This window comes from Colobus angolensis, unplaced genomic scaffold (genome assembly GCF_000951035.1).
Source record: "Colobus angolensis palliatus isolate OR3802 unplaced genomic scaffold, Cang.pa_1.0 Scaffold327, whole genome shotgun sequence".
NCBI classification, from domain to species: domain Eukaryota; kingdom Metazoa; phylum Chordata; class Mammalia; order Primates; family Cercopithecidae; genus Colobus; species Colobus angolensis.
Window position 1 is genome coordinate 4082615 of NW_012116566.1, and position 6384 is coordinate 4088998.

The 6384-nt window shown below is 42.0% G+C and overlaps 1 protein-coding gene across 3 annotated transcripts in view; it reads left to right on the forward strand.

Annotated features, from left to right (window-relative positions):
* Positions 1 to 6384, forward strand: part of CTNND2 (catenin (cadherin-associated protein), delta 2) — a 935009-nt gene that overhangs the window by 523491 nt on the left and 405134 nt on the right. The window lies entirely within an intron of this gene.

Genomic DNA, 6384 nt, shown 5'->3' on the forward strand with positions numbered 1-6384 from the left:
ACATTTTTTGAGCAATGGTGCGCATGCTCAGGCAAATTCATCACGTCCCAGGGAGTAAGTTCAAGACACACAACTTATTTGGGGAGGTAGATTTGTTTTAACTGCGCTATATTATAGGAACATTTCATATAGTCCTAAATATGATTGTTTGCATTTTGGAGTTGGTGATTTCTTCATGTTTCAAAGTTGTGAGAGTAAATCGCCTTGTCTGTCTTTGTGCGCAAGCCCAAAGCTCTAGACAAACTTACACTAGGAAAGTGCAACAATTTCTCAAAACTGTTAATCAGCAGCACAGAACTGGTATGATTCAGTTACCTTACCAGAGTGCTTTCAGTAGAAACGGACTTCTTTGAAGATGTCATCTTTAAGCCCTGCCCTGCTTTTTATTATGCAGGATTGATCCTGCCTTTCTTAACTCACTGAAGGATTACACTTTGTCATTGCTTTTACTTTCTCATGGCCCTGTCACAACTTAAACCACTCTGCATTGAGACATCTTCCTCACACACAAGCTCCAGTGTCTTCCTCCCACATCCCAGTCCATGGCCACATTCATGTTTTGACTCCTCTGTGGCCCTGGTCCTGTGGCCTGTGCCTTCCTCTGAATGTGCTCCCCAGCTGCACCTGTCATAACCCTGTGCTTGCCTGGGCACACTGCTCCCTGCGGTGACCTTAGGTGCCACCAGCCAATAGTATCTGGAAAAGGAAGACATCATTAGCAACTAGGTTTGCCAGTACGATTATAATCCCAGGAAAACAGAAAGGGATGAATACAGTGAATGGGGGAGCAGACTGCTGATCCCGTAAAGCTGGACTCAGGGAAGCCACAAAACAAGGACTCCAGTTCTCCATTCCTGACACTGTCGGCCTGGCTGCCCAGCATCCTGGGCAAATATGCCTCCTGTCCCAGAACTGGGGGCCTTGCTGACAATTTAAGAAAACTTGGCAGGTCTGAATGCATCTTCACAGGACTGCTTATAAATCATGGGCCTGCTTTATACAATGTGCTTTTGCTTAGTGACAGGGCTTACTCATGATTGGAAGTCCAGATTCCTTAGAGATTACAGGCTGTCAAGTCTCTTGTTCACTGGATATAAGCATTGGGGGAATTTGTTTTGTTTTGTTTGCACTGCCAGATCCCCAGAGAATGAGAATTGAATACATTTCCAAGTTCTGAGAATTGTCCCCTTATGACTCCTCTGCCATTCCTACGCCCTCCGTAGAAGATTCAGCGTGAAAGAATCTGGAAGCAAATGTGCTAGGCGCTAAGACCAGTGCCACTTTCTGGTTTAAGAGTGCCATATTCTCAGGGGCTCCTACTCCCTCAAAGAACAGTGTGTTCATTGTGTGCCAGACAGTATTCTGTACAGACAAAAATACGTCATCAATAGATCTCCAAAATAACGTCAAAGTAAAAATATTCCATATAAGGGAATTGTTGAGAGCTCTTCAAAAACAAACTCCTCATTTGGACATGGTGTAGACAGGTTGAGCATCCCTTGTTTGAAATGCAGGGGATCGGAAGTGTTTTGGATTTCAGATATTTGGGGGACGAATATAGAATACTTGAATATCCATAATGAGATATCTTGGGGATGGGACAGCCCCCCCAGTCTAAAGAAGAAATTCATTTGTATTTCATACATAACTCATAGCCTGAAGATTAGTTTATATGACATTTTAAATAATGTTGTACATGAAACAAAGTTTATGTACATTAAACCATCAGGAAGCAAAGGTGTCAGGTGTAGAATTTTCTACTGTGACATTCATGTCAGTGCTCAAAATGTTTGGGATTTTTGGATTTCAGATTTTGGATTTTCAGAGTAGGGATGCCCAGACGGTAGTATGCTCTTGTTAATGGTTTATTGAGTCAGTGAGTAAATTAATACGTCAAACTTGCGTACTGTTAATTAATGGCTGTTGGAATAATGTACATATTCCCTAACTTCCCATTTCAATATTTTTTATACTATACTTTGTAAATACATCCTCCCCTTAAACAGTTCTATAAAATAGGTACAAATGCATCTACAATTACACAAGAGGCCTCAATATACCACTAAGTATACTCACACACACACACACACACACTGTGTAATGTAAAAATTGTGACCCCAAATATATCCTAAATCTGACCCATCTTCAACATATGTATACAGATAACATAGTTTGTGATAGCTTTGATGAGTTAATGTTCCATATTTTTCTTGAAAAAGTTCCCATAGGAAACAAGAACTGAACTACACTTAATGTACACCACACTCTGCCTATCAGAAACTGTTTAATCGGAACATCTCCTTGATGGGGTATTTGTCTGTGAACATCCTGCTTCCTTCTCCATTTCTCATAAATGGGTTCCTCATTTTGAAGGAGTGGGAAAGACAAATAAAGTTGCCCTCCAGGCTGAGACTGATCCAAAGAGCTGAGAATGAAGACAGAGTCAAGAATTGTCTCTGCCAACAGCTTAGATTGTGTGACCAAGGATGGGGTCCAATCTATTGCAAGTATATCTAAATTTGTTATATCATTATTTTTATTTTCAGAGTCACCCATCAGTAAAAAATTATTTCAACTGTCTTTGCATGTGTACACATTTCCAAATATCCCCAAAGAAGCAGTGTGTAGTAGTCTTTAGTTTAAAAAAGGAAAATGAAACTTTATTTGAATTCTACCTTTTAAATCAGATTTGCAGCTTTATAGTGCTAACATACTTTTATGGTAGAATTGAACTTTCGTGACACTAGTGAATGACAAAGTGAATACAATTCTGTATGTGTTGAAGTGTGTTTCGATTATTTCTAATGCAACGATGGGTAGTAATAAACTATCCTATGATTGTGCAACAGGCTTGAATGACAGCCTCAGGTATCCTTAACTGACAAAGAGTTACTAAATCAAATTCGGTAATGAAAGAAAACATAAGCACAAGGGTGAAAAGAGACTCCCCAAAATTTTGTTTTTATTTAAATGATGCTACAAAACAAATTCCTCTGTTTAGCCAAAGAATAATTCTTAGGCATTTATTACTCTAAAAGCCATTGGAATGGAGTATAGCACCTCTGGATTATTTATTGTAAACTGCAGAGGGGCTTAGACAACTGTGCTGTCCAAGAAAGTGGCCGCTAGTCATGTGTGGATGTTTAACTTAATTAAAGTTAAGTGTGTACTAAAGTTCCTCAGCTGATTAGCCACATTTCAAGCTGTCAATCGGCCGGTGTGTTCAGCGGTGCCATATTGAGCAGTACAGATTGAGAACATTCTATACATTGTAGAAAGCACTGCTGCTAACTCAACCAGTGTAGCTGGTGCTCCTGAGAAGGCGCTCTAATTGACGATGGCTTCTTACACAAATGGATTCAGGAGGCTTTTTTGGAATTGCATTTTAGTACATAGTAGACAATACCACTTACTATGTTAAACAGTATATAAAATTTTATTGTTTATAGTTTTCCTTTTTTCATGCCAAAATTATTAGCACAATTTTACCAAGATCCTATAATATCTAAAAGACTTTCAAATTGGTTGCTCTGGCTTTTCAAAATATCTACAGCTCATGTGGCGGTTCTCAGGGCTTCTACAGATTTGGGGTCCGTTTAAGAAAACATAGGAGACAGTCATATTCAGCACTTAGTACTCCTGAGACTAGATGTTTGGACAGATTACAAGAAAAATAAAATATTTGTAAAAAGTATTAAGGTTTTCACAGGATACATGTTGTTCTAATATTTAGATATTAGAATGAATCCTGACTTAATATTCTCATTTACATTGGTATGCTTTAGTTAGTATTTTTTAAAATTATGCTATTTGATAATGGCATCATTAGTATACGCTAAGGTTGTTTTATTAACGTTACATATCCAAGATATAACGAAAAGTTTTTGTTTTGTTGTGAACAGGGAGCAGAGAGTGCTCCTGAAACCTTAGAGAAAGGGTTCTTCCTGCTCACTTTGTTCCTGTGGGAAGGGTTTTCAGAAATTTTTGTCGGACGCTTTTCCATCACTTGCCAGCTGTGTTCTGCATGGCTGAGTGTTGCTCAGGCCCCAGTTGATAGGGAACCCCGGTAGAACTTCAGAAGAAAAATGTCTGCAGCTTAGTGGTAGCTCTCAAAGCAGCAGCATCTGTCTGCTCTGGGAGACTGTTAGAAATGCAGACTCTGGGGCCCACTCCTCACCCTCCAAATCCAAGTGTCTTCTGGAGCAGCGTTGGCAAACTTTGACCAGCACCATCGTTACCCGGAGTACTGGTTAAAACCCAGATCCCTTGGCCCCTCCCCCAGAGTTTGTTCAGTTTACGGTGGGGTATGATTCCGATTGCTCTGATTCCTCTAGAATTTTGTTTGCAATGTGGTTTGAAAAGACCATCCACAATGATGCTGCAGCTGCGGGAACAGGGACCTCCCTTTGAAAACCACTGCTCTAGGGGGGACCTGGGACTCATACTTGGTTGCACAGTGAAATCACCTGCTGAGCTTCCCAAAAAACCTGACCTATGGGTTTCACCTTCAGGGATACTGAATTAAATGGCAATGGTAAGTCATGAGTATTGAGATTTTTTTTAAAGCTCCCCTGGAGATGATAATATACAGCTAGATTTGAGAAACCCAATCTATGTAATACATGTTTCATGCTCAGAGCTGCCACTGGGAGAGAAGCAAAATTGCATCACAGCCACCCCCTGGATGACTCTGGATGAAGCTGGACTGTTTCTCTGGGGTTCAGAGTAAGCACACCCACATCTGTAGTGTTTGTGCCCCATCCTCCACAGCCTTGAGACTAACTTGAGGAACCATTCCACAAATATTCCTGGAGTCGCTGCTAGGAATCAGGCCCTGTTCTAGTTGCTGGGGACACATCATTGAATAAACTCGGAACTTACATTTTACTTGCACTCTTAAAGTTAAAATAATCGCTTTATGGATTGCATGTGTGTATAAGAATATTTAAAATATATGCACCGTGCATAAATACATATGCATACACATACACACACTGCATAGAGAATGTCTCTCACCAAAGTGTTTATCTACCTCCTATGCCAGGCTACTCCTAATAGAGAATTTTGATGTTGCTCAATTAACTCCCTCTGATCTGCATATGAACTTGACATCCCAGATGAAATTTGGAATGCCTGTGTATGTGCACCGAAAGTGCCCAGTCTATTATTTGCCAATTGCCATTCCAAAACGGGTAGAGAGGCATAATTGAAACTTTTAATGGCTAGCATCTGTTCAATCTTCTCTTCCTCCCTTCCCTCCATCTCTCTCGAGTCCTCCTCCCCACCCACCTCCCACCCCTCATTTCAAAACCCTCCTTCCTAGCTTCTCTCCCACTCTGTATACAATCCTATTCCCTTTTCACACCAGCAGGCTCTCAAAATCCTCTCTGCTCCCCCGGGAAAGCCTGGAAGATCTGAGACCTCCTGCCCAGAAGTGGTTGACAATGTAGTGTTTTCATTCGAATGCAAATTTGTCTCTGGACAAGATTCAAGGAAAGTGCTTTCCCCTCCAACTGTCTCTCCAGCTCCTCCCCAGCCCTTGTTGTCTTTTGTGTTCTTGTAAATAAATGAGAGGCGAATGGCTTTCAATTGGAAGACACAGCTGCAGGGGGCTCTTAAAGGGAGCTAGAGAGAGAAAGATGCTGAAACATTGGGCGCCCAGCGTTAAAATCTAGAAAAGGGAGGCTTTTTAGTGTTCTCATTTCCAATTGCTCTAATTCCTCTAGAATTTTTTTCATGCTGAAAAGACGAAGCGAATTCATTCTGACTTAATATTTTTCCCTCCGTTTAACTTTTCGTTGTCCAAAAAGAAGAATCCACGCGACAATCGCAACAGAATAAACTGTAAGAAGTATGTTTATTCTTGACGCTCTCCAGATAAGTCTGTAACTCGGCCAATCTCGGAGGTAGAAAGTGTATCCAATGAAATGACCTGGGGCAAGGGTGGGGAGTTGGGGGACGGAAAAAGATTTACTGCCTGAATTTCTCATTAAAACTAACAGATCGTGATTGCGACCAGGGAGATCATGATTGCCCTGTCGGGGGGCCTTTAAAAATCTTTATGTGACAAATGCGATGCTTCTGCTATTCCCGAAATAACATCGACATGTAAGCAAACACAGGTCTCATTTGTCAAACGTGACTTCCCTCCAGTAGTCAGCTGGCCTGTGCCAGTGTCGGGACAAGAAATCCGCCCCAGGAGAGTTTGGGGCGCAGGTTCGCGTCCAGTCCTGAGCACCGCTGGGCTCGCAGAGCCACCGGGCACCCGCGGCATCCCCGGTGTGCCCCTACTCTCGGGGCCGGGCTGGGCCGGGTGGGCCGTGTGCTTCTCCCTCGCTAAGTGCGCGTGTTCTCTCCTCTCCCGGGCACAGGGCACGACCAGCC